Below are 14007 nucleotides of genomic sequence, written 5' to 3'. Positions count from 1 at the left end.
ATATACATAGAATTCTCATTTTCTTAATTGTAATGTATCATCAGTGTTTAGGGTCTAGGAAGACAAAAACTAAAGATGAAAATGTTTTTTCCTGATAAGCTGATCCTCCTAGTCAAATCCTGCCCCAGCCTCAGGTTTGTTCCTGATCTCTTGACCTATATGTTCATTAAATCCTTCAATGTTTGCCATGTACTCAGCGATTTGTACCCACTGTTCCTTTTAAAATGCATTTTTAATATCATTTGGCTGCCTTGAGTATTCAGTGCTGAGCTTCCTGTGTTACATGGTTAACACCTCTATATTCTGTCCTCTCCTTTCATCTATTCTTTCATATTCTCTTCTCCTCGAGTTTTGGCCCTTTTTTATTTTCTTCACCATCTCTATGTAGGTGGTGTGATCTTTATATAAATGGTCCCTAGCTTGCCTTCTCAAGAGTATCCTTATTGGCCTGTGATCAACCCTTTGGTCTCAGTTGTTTTCAGACATAAGATTCCAAATACTGAGAATGCTAATTTTTAAAATGGATTTTCATTTTATTTCTGGAGTAACTGTCTTATAGCCCCAGACAGTTTCTTTTGAAGTTATTATCCAATAGACACTCTCATGTTCTCCTTGGTCCTCATGCCTCTGGTTCCCAAGGGCTGATGTTCAGACTATTCCAGACTACTCTAGCTATTCACATTTGGAGTTTGTTTGTGCTAACAATCTTGGATATGTAATGGTCTTAAACCATTATCAAAATTGAGAGGCAACCTACTACATCAGTAAGGTACCCTTCATTAACCCAGTGTGCACTACCAGGGAGAACACAGCTGTTCCTGTGCCCTGGAATGTAACAAACTGTTCTTTTTTCACAGAAATACTTTTTTCCACATGACAGCTTGAGAGAACACAAATGCGCAACCATGGAGGAGAGAAATACATCTACCCAGTTGGCAAAAATTAGTCAATCTAAGTTGCTAATTGAACAGTGGCAGATGTCTTATTGAATCTCATATCAACATTACTCTTAAAGAGGCCAACTTTGCAGTACTATTGTGGAAAACTATGTAGTCTGTCAACAAAAAAAAAAGCATCTTGGCCCTCAGATCTCCTATACACAATTCTATACACAGTTCTCCCTGCTTCAGTTGAAACAGCCCCAGGAACTATCTGGTTTCCTTCTCTAACCCCTTCTCCTAAAGTCTCAATTCCCTAGAGAGCCCTAGAATCTGCCAGCAAGTAGATAAGTAAAAGTTCACTCCAAAGTTACAACCGAGGAAATGTCAGAGCCAAGACCTTAGGGCACAGTCTTGTCCTTCAATACTTTCTTCCCAATCCCACCTTATTTTAATGGCTCCTTATTTGAGGGACTGTCAATTAAATAAACATGTTTATTTTCCTCCCTGACATTGTGGAGGCATGAAGACGAGTAGAGGTATAGGATTTGGATAAAGGGATGATAAGCAGGTTATTGGGATTCACAAGCAAAATTCACGTGTGCTGGTTGAAGCAGTTCAACTGAACACTGAGCCAGACTTGTTTACTTAGCTCCATGGTAACCTCAAGATTCTATTAGGAGCTGATTGGATGAGAGGGAATATGATGTGATTAGGCAGATAAAAGCCATCAGTAATCTCAGAAATTAGGGAAATGACCCCCTTCACACTAGCCACAAACAATATAAAGTATCTTGGTGTGACTCTAATCGAAAAGGGAAAGATATATATGACAGGAACTTCAAGTCTTTGAAGAAAGAAATTGAAGACCTTAGAAGATGGAAAAATCTTCCTTGCTCTCTGATTGTCAGGATTTTTATAGTAAAAATGGCCATCTTGCCAAAAGCAATTTACAGATTCAATGCAATCCCCATCAAAGTCCCAACTCAATTCTTCATAGACTTAAAAAGAGCAATTCTCAAATTCATCTGGAATAGCAAAAAACCCAGGATAGCTAAAACTATTCTCACCAGTAAAAGAAGTTCTGGGTGAATCAGTATCCTCAACCTCAAGCAGGAATACAGAACAATTGTGTTAAACACTGCATGGTATTGGTACAGTGACAGGCAAGTAGATCAATTGAATAGAACTGAAGATCCGGAAATGGACCCACAGAATTATGTTGACTTGATCTTTGATAAAGGAGCAGAAAATATCCAGTGGGAAAAAGATAGCCTCTTCAACAAATTGTGCTGATTCAATTGGAGGTCAGCATGCAGAAGAATGCAAATTTATCCATTCTAATCACCTTGTACTAAGCTCAATTCCAAGTGGATCAAGAACCTCCACATAAGACCAGACACACTGAAACTAATAGAAATGAAACTGGGGAAGACCCTTGAGGACATGGGCACAGGGGAAAATTTCCTCAACAGAACACCAATAGCTTATGCTCTAAGATCTAGCATTGACAAATGGGACCTCATAAAACTACAAAGTTTCTGTAAGGCAAAGGACATTGTCAACAGGACAAAATATCAACCAATAAATTGGGAAAAGATCTTTACCAACACTACATCTGACAGAGGGCTTATATCCAAGATATAAGAAATGTTCAACATCCTTAGTCATGAGGGAAATGTAAATCAAAACAACCCTGATATTTCACCTCACACCGGTCAGAATGCCTAAGATGCAAAAGTTAGGAGAAAATAGGTGCTGTCAAGGATTTGGGGAAAGAGGAACACTCCTCTACGGCTGGTGGGGTTGCAAGCTGTTACTATCACTCTGGAAACCAGTCTGGCAGTTCTTCAGAAAACTTGGAATGATACTTCCAGAGGGCTGGATATACCACTCCTGGGTATATACCCAGAAGATTTCAAAGCATGTATTAAGGGTATATGCTCCACTATGTTCATAGTAGCCCTATATATTAGCCAGAAGCTGGAAAGAACTCAGAAGTCCCTCAACGGAGGAATGGATACAGAAAATGTGGTATATATACACAATGGAGTACTATTCAACTATGAAGCTAATAGAAAAGAAACCGGGGAAGACCCTTGAGGACATCAGTATAGGGGGAAAGTTCCTGAACAGAACACCAATAGCTTATGCTCTAAGATCAAGAATTGACAAATGGGACCTCATAAAATTACAAAGTTTCTGTAAAGCAAAGGACACCATCAAAAGGACAAATTGGCAACCAACAAATTTGGAAAAGATCTTCACCAACCGTACATCAGATAGAGGGCTAATATCCAATATATACAAAGAACTCAAGAAGTTAGATGCCAGCAAACCAAATAACCCTATTAAAAATGGGGTACAGAGTTAAACAAGGAATTCTCACCTGAAAAACTTTGGATGGCAGAGAACCATCTTAAAAAAATGTTCAACTTCACTAGTCATCAGGGAAATGCAAATCAAAACAACCCTGAGATTTCACCTTACACCAGTCAGAATGGCTAAGATTAAAAACTCAGGAGACAGCAGGTGTTGGTGAGGATGTGGACAAAGAGGAACATTCCTCCACTGCTGGTGGGGTTGCAAATTGGTGCAACCACTCTGGAAATCAGTCTGGCGGTTCCTCAGAAAACTGGCCATTTCACTTCATGAAAGATCCTGCTATACCACTCCTGGGCATATACCCAGAGGACTCCCCACCATGTAATAAGGATACATGTTCCACTATCTTCATAGCAGCCCTATTTATAATAGCCAGAAGCTGGAAAGAACCCAGGTATCCCTCAACAGAAGAATGAATGCAAAAAATGTGGTATATCTACACAATGGAGTACTATTCAGCCATTAGAAACAATGAATTCATGAAATTCTTAGGCAAATGGATGGAGCTGGAGAACATCATACTAAGTGAGGTAACCCAGTCTCAAAAGATCAATCATGGTATGCACTCACTAATAAGTGGATATTAGCCTGGAAAACTGGAATACCCAAAACTTAATCCACACATCAAATGAGGTACAAGAAGAACGGAGGGGTGGCCCCTAGTTCTGAAAAGACTCAGTGTAGCAGTATAGGGCAAAACCAGAACGGGGAAGTGGGAAGGGATGGGTGGGAGAACAGAGGGAGGGAAGGGGGCTTATGTGACTTTCGGGGAGTAGGGGACCAGAAAAAGGGAAATCATTTGAAATGTAAATAAAAAATATATCAAATAAAATCTAAAATAAAAAAATAAATAATAAAGTCTCCTGAAACAATAGATAGATAATGAAATCCATATTTCAGAATATAAAATACTGTTACAGAATAGAAAATACTGGGTTAATCAATTGTTTCAAATGTCCCACTAAAAGTGGGATCTTGATAGCAGGCAGGAATGTGAAACTGAAGGAAACTACACATCTTGCTATAAACATAAAAACACTGTTCTTCAAGTAATGGAAGGTCAACTTGAACTGAGTTTTTAAAATCAGTCTGCTGTTGGAATGTTTCCTAAAATATTACAAGAAAACAAAAGGATAAATATAATTCCTGAAATATTTTTTATTAAACATACTTTTTTCCCAAGGCTAATTAAACCTGAAAACATAACACCAAATTTATTTTATTAGGGTAATAAACCCTTAAGCTAATACAAAGCATATAAGCAGATTGCCTTTAGTTTTTTAGCAATATTTCGGTGTGCCATATTCATATTACCAAAATATGTCACCTGCTGACCAAATGTACACTCAACAGAATTTAGTCTCCAAATAAAAATGTCTGTTATACAAAAAAAAGGAGCATTTCAGAGATGTTTCTGCAAGTTTGCTTTTCCTTGCTAGTGAGTCATTCATTTAGCTTTGTGGTTTCTAGAGTTTTGGAGTCTTGCACCCCTTCCCAGCCTTTGCCTGGTCTTTATTTGTATTATAGCTAATAGTTGTCATCTTATCTATTTTCAAAACTTCCCCATTTCTTATTGGTTCTTTGTGAGACAGCTCTGAGCCTGCTACTCTGGAGGTTAGATGTTAAGGAGACACAGCAGTTTTGTATAAGAGAATATAATTTGTATGCAATCTATATCTTCAAACCTGAGCATTGATATAGTCTCCAAAAATGGTTTAAGATCCCTCCCTACCTCACGTATTTTTAAAAGTCTCTTTTTGAGTGGCCGCAAAAAATCATGAAGCCATGGGAAAGCTTTTTTGAAAGGCTGTTTTATATTTGCTCTGAACATGCCATTTTTAAAAATTATAAAGACAGAAAACTGTCACCATTTCAGCTTGGGTTTGATGTTTGTCCTCTGTCTGTTTTGACTCGTTACTCCGGAGTTCTTGGCTTTAACAAGGCACGATCGTGCAGACTTCAGGTGTCCTGTAGCTCGGATTCCCTAGAGCTCCACGAGAGCTATGGTCTCTGGATGCCCATGATACAGGCGAAGCTGAGTCCACAACTCCGAGGAGTCTGCTGATCCCTGGATGACAAGGCATGCGGAGCCTTTGGGGACAGCTGAAACAGGACATTACTAATGAAGGACAGCCCTGCTGTGGAAGGACAGGGTGGAAGCAGATGTGAGGGCAAGATTCAGGTGACAACCTGGACATCGGAGACACCAGGCGCTATGGAAGGGGGGGAGGGAAATCAGCTGACATTTGGCAGTCTGTGCAGAGGCGAGACCTGAGAAGCGGTGGTAGACATTGAGGCTTTCAAAGATTTCTGACCTTCTGCCTGCCAGCTTGGAATTAAATTTCTTGATGGATCGGGAGGGGAGGAGGGCAGCGGTGGAAGAGGCAGTTGCCAAGAGATTCCTGACCTGGCAGCCCGACAAAGGGCTGTGCTGCTGTCGGCACCCGAGGTGTAGGGGCCAGGTGTGGGTAGTTCCTAGATCTGACACAAAGGACTCAGTGCCCTAGTTTGAACTGCTTGAGTGGCCTGGGGTGACTTTTCTGAAGACAGTAGAAAGTGTACAGCAATAAAAGGAACAGTATTAGGTTGGTATGTGGAAACATTTAGTGAGCTTTTTGTCCTGTCCAAAAACATTATAATCCCTTGTGGTAAGATTGATGATCCTTAACAAGAAAAAAATACAGCAATATTGTCATCTTTTTCAATTAAAAAAAAAACCAGAGATCTTGGGATTCAGTTACAGCCTACTCCTCCTCTGTGCAGAAGACTTTTTCCCCCCCAACAAGGTGCTAAATATTGACCCACAATTGTATCAGTGGCTGGGGAAATATTCAGGCAGGTAGTGGTGGTGCCTATGTCACAAAAATCCACTAGATGGCGCTGGTACTCAGGGCTTTGTATTAGGGACTTAGGGCTGTGCCTTTTGTGCCAAGGGGAAATCCAACTTCAGGAGAGGTGGATAATACTGTGTGGATTTGAATAAGACCTTCTCACCTGGCATTTTTTTATCGAAAAACAGAGACTCCGTATGTTGTGGTATTTGGCTATTTCCCTTTCTGATTTTGAGCAGAAGCGACTGAATTAAATGTCTTCTCATGCCACTAAAAGCAGCTCAGTTTTTATCCTCGCATTCTTAACTGTCCCTTGCAATATCGCTTCTCAGCGGTATAATGAGGGTTGTGTCTTAGAGAATTTAGGAAACCACTGTACTTTGGGTGCTCTATATGAACTCCAAATGTTTCTCTCAGTCTCTCTACTGAGAGAAGTCATAAACTTCTCCAATGTGTCATTTTAAAAGACTTCAGTATGTTCCATGTTATAGGTGGGAATAGCAAGTTGTTTTTGTTTTTGTTTTTTTAAACAAATAAAAGTCATTTAAATACAACAGAACTTTAAAATGGGCCGTTGACATTGTGTACTTGGTGGTTCTGTCCTGCTGCTTGTAACAAGTATCCATTTTGTTACTAAGAATTGTGTGAAAGAAGTAAATCTGCCTCGGTCTGTATGATTAACTCCATCTGTGCTGTCATTTCTGACAGGGAAACGTCTTCCTTCCAGACCTCGATTGATTGGAGGGAAAGTAGTTGTCTTGTCTGATAAGTCACCAATAAACTCTCCAGAACAGCCAGCGCCCAATCCTGCTGTATCAGTTCTGATCTGTGTAAACACTAGCATTTCCCATCTATAGTTGTAGGAAAAACAAATACTGTTAGCTTAGTAGAGAAATTGTTATAAAATACCAAAAAGGAAAGAAAACTGTATCTTTTAAGAGAACAACCACTACCCAGATAAATGACTATATCAGGACTTCAGCTGCCTGTTAGTGCAGGGGCTACTGACCCCTAAACTAATTCTAAAAACTGGTTGATCATCAGTCATTCCTCACGAGGGTAGCTGTTTGCTGTGTCAAATTATTTACTTTTTTATTTTGTCCTTTAAATATATTTTTATTTGATCTTATTGGTATGATCCAAGAGATGTAAAATTGCAAAAAAAAGAAGAAGAAAAGAAAAGAAAGAAAAAAGAAACAATGAATTCATCAAATTCTTACACAAATGGATGGAGCTGGAGAACATCATCCAAAGTGAGGTAACCCAGTCTCAAAAGAACACTCATGGTATGCACTCACTGTTAAATGGATATTAACCTAGAAGCGAGGACTACCCAAGACACAATGCACATATCAAGGATGTCCAAGAAGGAGGAAAGAGTGGCCCCCGGTCCTGGAAAAGCTCACTGCAGCAGTGCCTGGGAATACCAGGACAGGGAAGTGGGAAGGGATGGATTGGCAAACAGGGGGAGGGAAAAAGGCTTATTGGACTTTCGGGGAGGGGGAATCCAGGAAGGGGAAAATCACTTGAAATGTAAATAAAGAATATATCGAATTAAGAACAAAAGAAAAGAAAAAAAAATGTATGCACCACCACTGCCTGCTTCTCTGCAAAACCTCCCATGAGCTACCTGGGTGCTTTCTCTATACTGTGCACTCTTTTTTTTTTTTTTTACATTTTTTAAATTTATTGATATATTTATTTACATTTCAAATGATTTCCCCTTTTCTGGACACCCACTCCCCGAAAGTCCCATCAGTCCCCTTCCCTCCCCCTGTTTTCCCACCCAACCCTTCCCACTTCCCTGTTCTGATTTTGCTCTATACTGCTTCACTGAGTCTTTCCAGAACAAGGGGCCACTTCTCTGTTCTTCTTGTACCTCATTTGATGTGTGGATTATGTTTTGGGTATTCCAGTTTTCTAGGTTAATATCCACTTATTAGTGAGTGCATACCATGATTCATCTTTGGAGTCTGGGTTACCTCACTTAGTATGATGTTCTCCAGCTAAATGTGGTATATATAAACAATGGAGTACTATTCAGCCATTAGAAACAATGAATTCATGAAATTCTTAGGCAAATGGATGGAGCTGGAGAATATAGTGTGCACTCTTAAGCACTCTATATTTACTTGTGCTCACTCTATATTTACTTGTGTTAGTTTTGCTACTATAGAATGTGAGGATTCTTTTTTTTTATTCGATATAATTTATTTACATTTCAAATGATTTCCCCTTTTCTAGCCCCCCCCCCACTCCCCGAAAGTCCCGTAAGCCCCCTTCTCTTCCCCTGTCCTCCCATCCACCCCTTCCCACTTCCCCGTTCTGGCTTTGCTGAATACTGTTTCACTGAGTCTTTCCAGAACCAGGGGCCACTCCTCCTTTCTTCTTGTACCTCATTTGATGTGTGGACTATGTTTTGGGTATTCCAGTTTTTTAGGTTAATATCCACTTATTAGTGAGTGCATACCATGATTCACCTTTTGAGTCTGGGTTACCTCACTTAGTATGATGTTCTCTAGCTCCATCCATTTGCCTAAGAATTTCATGAATTCATTGTTTCTAATGGCTGAATAGTACTCCATTGTGTAGATATACCAGAATGTGAGGATTCTTATAGTGTAAGAGGAAATGCTCTGTCCAAAATCATAATCTCAGATAAATCAGGGCCAAATATGACACTAGAGCACCAGATTCTAGTTCAGTACATTCCCTATGCTTCCATACTGTCTGGAATTCTCAAAATATGGGGATATTAGCTAAAGAAATGTTCCCATTTCTTTCCATACCAGACATTGTAAGGTTTGTAATGTGAACACAGTTTGGGAAAACAGGTTTGTCCTTATCATAAGGACCGCAAGATGATTCAGGTTTTGATTGGCTAGTAGGTGGAATAGTATCATGAAACTGTACTGGTAGCTCTATCCCAAGATTTCCTGGTTGGGGAGACACAGACTTATTAGTGGTATACAGCTGAGTCTTTATGGATTCCTGCCTTATCTTTGTAGCTTTATAATTCCTTCTGGTTATAAAGATTATACTGTGTCTATTGAGGTAAATGATTATAACGCTGGGAAACTTGCTTTAGCTTGATCTCTAATACTAAAGAGAATCTGGATCATCATGATTTCTCGAGTTCCTGTCTATGCTCAAGTTCAGAGTAAAACAAAATCCCCAGCACAGTCCCATCCATTTGACACCTGTTAACCACAAGTGCTCAGAAAGAATTCTATTTCTTTTTAGTAATAATTTGACTTCATAGTCAGAGTTTGCCTATAATTCATCATTCTTTCTAGAATGGGCACAACTAGCATCAATCCCTCTGCCTATGCCACCTGTGTGCTAGAATTTTACTCTTGAGCCCAGACATTGCACTAAGAATTGGTTCTACAATATATGCATAGAAAGCTCATTTCCTAACTGTAAAGCATCATCAGTGTTTAGGGACTCAGAAGACAATGACTAAACATGAAAGGTGTTTCATGGTAGTTCCTATTTCCAGGGCTCTTAGTTAAGAAAGAATGTCACACATTTCTTGCTCTGAAGAACCACCATGACTGGGGAATTTTTTTTAACACGAAGTATCCAATTGCTACTTCCTTATAGTTTTACAGATAGAATCACTGATGTCATATCAGAGTTTTTCATAATAAATCAAAGGATTCAAGAGACAGAGGAAGAGAGAGGAGAGAGAATGAAAGAGAGAGACAGAGAGAGAGACAGAGAGGATACAGAGAGACAGAGAGACAGAGAGACAGAGACAGAAACAGAGAGACACACAGACTGAGAGAGATAGACAGAGATACATAGACATAGACAGACAGAGACCGACAGTGAGTAAGGGAGACAGAAACAGGACAGAATGAGATACAGAGAGACAGAGAAAGACAAAGTGAGGAGATAGAGACAGGGAAAGACAGACATAGACAGACAGAGAGAGCTGGAGACAAAGACAGACATTACTAGAGACAGTTACATTCAGGTCCTGTCACTGGTATCTTAAACCTCAAAACGCACCCTCTGTGAAACACATCCTCTAAGAGTCTCCCCTAGAAACCTAGCCCCTCTAATATGTATTTTTGAGACTCCCTTTGACACATCTCATTCTACAGTCCCCCAGTTTCATTATTATTCCAATAGACACCATAATCTCAACAGGCCCATACCTTCTGACCTTCCATACAGTTCATTATTGGGGACTAATGATGCAAATATGTAAGTCTGTGGGGCTGTTCTCATTCAAATCATCAGGAAATGGAAGAAGGAGGGGGAACTCTAAGCTGAACAAAGATATTATTGCTGAAAGTTTGTCATTCAATCTCACTGGACAATTTCCTAGAACCAAAGCAGGGTCCTAGATTGAAAAGCTCCTTTAGGGAAATGAGGTATATTTACATAGTGGCAGATTAGATATTTTAAAAAATAATGACAGCATGGCATTTGCAGACAAAAGGTTGGAATCTGACGTCAGAAGGCAGATGAAATCCAACAGTAATCTCACAAGCCATGTTTTAAAAGGGACAGACTTGACACCATGCTAGAAAGGAAGCCTAGGGCAGTCCGACATGGCTGAAATGAAGGCAGCTATAAGCACAAACCCCAAAAATGGTAGTTCCTATTTCCAGGGCTCTTAGTTAAGAAAGAGTGTCACACATTTCTTGCAAGTGTTAATAAGACACTTATCATTGAACTGTGATTATACATCCCAACTGATAATATTAGTATATGTTATATTCACAGATATGTCCTCAGTAGGTGTTTATTTGCTGTTTAATTGCTGTGAAGAACCACTATGGCTGGGAAATTTCTTTGAAGAACAAGTATTTAATTGGGGCTTTCTTACAGTTTTACAGATAGAATCACTGATGTCATATCAGAATTTTTCATAATAAACGAAAGGATGCAGAGAGACAGAGAGAAAGAGAGAGAGAGAGAGAGAGAGAGAGAGAGAGAGAGAGAGAGACAGACAGACAGACAGACAGACAGACAGAGGGACACAGAGACACAAAGCCACAGACACAGAGACAGAGAGACATAGAGATAGAGACAGAGACAGACAGAGAGAAAGGGAGACAGGAACAGGATAAAATGAGATACAGAGAGACAGAGACAGGCAAAGTGAGGACATAGAGACAGAGAAAGACTAACAGAGACAGACAGAGACGAAGACAGAGACAGACATAACTAGATATAGAGCTACATTCAGGTCCTATCACTGGTATCTTAAATCTCAAAACCCACCCCCAGTGAAACACTTCCTCCAAGAGTCTACCCTAGTGACCTACCTCCTCTAATATATACTTCCAGACTCCCACTGACACATCCCATCCTACAGTCCCCCAAGTTTCATTCTTCTTCCAATAGACACCATAATTTCAACAGGGCCATACCTTCTGACTTTCCATACAGTTTATTACTGGGGACTAATAATGCAAATATATAAGTCTGTGGGTCTGTGCTCATTCAAATCATCAGGAAATGGAAGAAGAAGGAGAGAGACCTCTATGCTGAACAAAGATATTACTGCTGAAAGTTTGCCATTCAATGTCACTGAGCAATTTCCAAGAACCAAAGGATGGTCCTAGATTGAAAATCTCCTTTAGGGAAAATGCTGTACATTTATATAGTGGCAGATTAGGTATTTAAAAAGAATAATGACAGCATGGCATTTGCAGACAAAAGTTTGGAAATAAAAAAATCCAAAGTGACATAACCAAGATCCAGAAATATACATATTATATGTATTCACTTATATCTAGATAGTAGTCACTAAATGTTACTAACCAACCTTTAATCCATACTACATCCAGAGATAGGGTATGAAGAAATGAACTAGGATGGATACATGCATCTCCATGGAAGTGAGAAATTGATTAGATTTTACAGGTGACCTATATTAAAGACAATGGACACAGTCAGTGAGGAATGGGAAGGGAGCTAAGGGAAAGGAAGAGAATCCTGGGAGATATAGGTTCAGTTGCAATGGCATTTGAGGCATAACATGGAAACCTAGTGTACTGGAAATCCTAAATTATAGGAAGGCAATCTTAGTGATTTCTACTGATGGGGGATACAGAGTCTTTACTGGCCACTTTTTGTCACCAATAAGGTTTCCATGAAAAGTGACTGCATTGCATTCATTTGAGTTGTTCTGCAAGGTCATCCCATGGAAATATACAAACAACCCAGGCTGTTGCTAAGACAACTCTTTGGTCTCTGCTAACTGAGAATGGAGTTCAATTGCTTAGGCCAACACCTACTCAGCACATTGAAATTGAATTTGAGCTGATGCATGATTGACAGTTTAACCCTTATGTTCTAGTTTCTTTATTGTAGGAGAGTTATCTGTTGGCCACCAAAAGAGAAGCAAATACCAACTCAGCCACAAAACCCTTCACCTACAATATTTTCTGTTGAAAGTCTGTTATTCAGTCTCATTGGGCAGTTCTACCTGCCAGATATGCTAGGGCAGTGGTGTCAGAGAACATCTAGGAATAATATAGAAATGTCTGATTTGACTTAAGACCCAATTAATCAGATAGAATCCATACAAGACACTGCTTAGGTGACAAAACCATAGAGTCTAGATGGCCAGAGACCTACTTTAAAATCAAATCCTACTGGTCTAAACAATTAAATAAAAGAAACAATCTAGCAGTCCAATTCTTCTAATACAACTTATCAATGCCCTCCCTATTCAGCCATTATAAGAAAGGCATTCTCCTGCAGCAAATGGGAATAGATATTATGGAGAGAGAGAGAAAGAGAGAGAGAGAGACAGACAGACAGACAGACAGACAGAGACAGAGAGACAGAGATAGAGACAGAGAGACAGAGAGTGAGAGACAGAGACAAAGAGACAGAGAAAGAGAGAGACAGTGGGAAAGAGAGTGACAGAAGCAGAGACAGAGAGACAGAGGCAGAGGCAAAGACAGACAGAGAGACAGAGACAGACAGAGCAACAGAAACAGAAATACACAGGCAGAGACAGAGTATGAAACACACAGCCCTATGTGATGTGTCTCCATCAATCCTCCTACCCAGACCCATTCATATATCAGGGAACTGTGCAGAATGGGAGGGCAAAATGATGTCAAAGCAGACAGAATGCAAGAAAAGAAGAACAGAGCCCTCCAATTCATCTGAGCAAAGCTAGCATGAAATGGAAAAGAGAAGCAGAAAGCACTGGGCCTTTTTCTAGTTCCATTTATCTTTGAATTTCATAATTTATTCATGTAAATGTCTATGTATTGCGCTATAGTATAAATGTACCACATTTTGTTTACCGGCTTTTTGGTTGAGGACCATGTAGGTTGTTCCAAACTTCTGGTTAGTGTGAATGCAGCAGCACTGAACATGTTTGAACATGTGTATCTGTGATAGGAAGAAGTATCTTTTGGGTAGTATAGCTGCATCTTGAAATAGAGAAATCCACATGTTCTTGAGTTATTGCCACTGTGTGGCTCAGTGTTAGAACACCTATTTTCTGCCCTCAGAAACAGCAATCAGAGTACTCATTGTGTAGCACCTGGGAAGACAATATATAATTCCTATTTACTAAACCCTGAGTGAGTTTTATACTGTAGATCATAGAAGAGGAAGGTAATGGAGGCTTCTTCCTTCTGACTGCTACCAGTACACACTCTAGGGGTTTGGTAATTCTAAGATTCAATATGAACAGAAGGAATTGGTATGAGTTGCTTCCCAGGGTAATAATGTGAGTTACTCCAGGACTCACATGGTGCAGAGAAAGGACTGGTCTTTTTACCTCTATATGCATGCTGTGGTGCCTGTTCACATACATACCCACAGATACAAAGTAAGTAAAATATACCTCAAACAAGTTTATTTAGTATACTTTTAGCAAGTGATATTAAATATGATGACAAGATGTATCAATTTACTAACAGTTT

Source organism: Apodemus sylvaticus, chromosome 1 (genome assembly GCF_947179515.1).
Source record: "Apodemus sylvaticus chromosome 1, mApoSyl1.1, whole genome shotgun sequence".
Classification (NCBI taxonomy): domain Eukaryota; kingdom Metazoa; phylum Chordata; class Mammalia; order Rodentia; family Muridae; genus Apodemus; species Apodemus sylvaticus.
Note: the sequence above shows the minus strand (reverse complement) of the source record.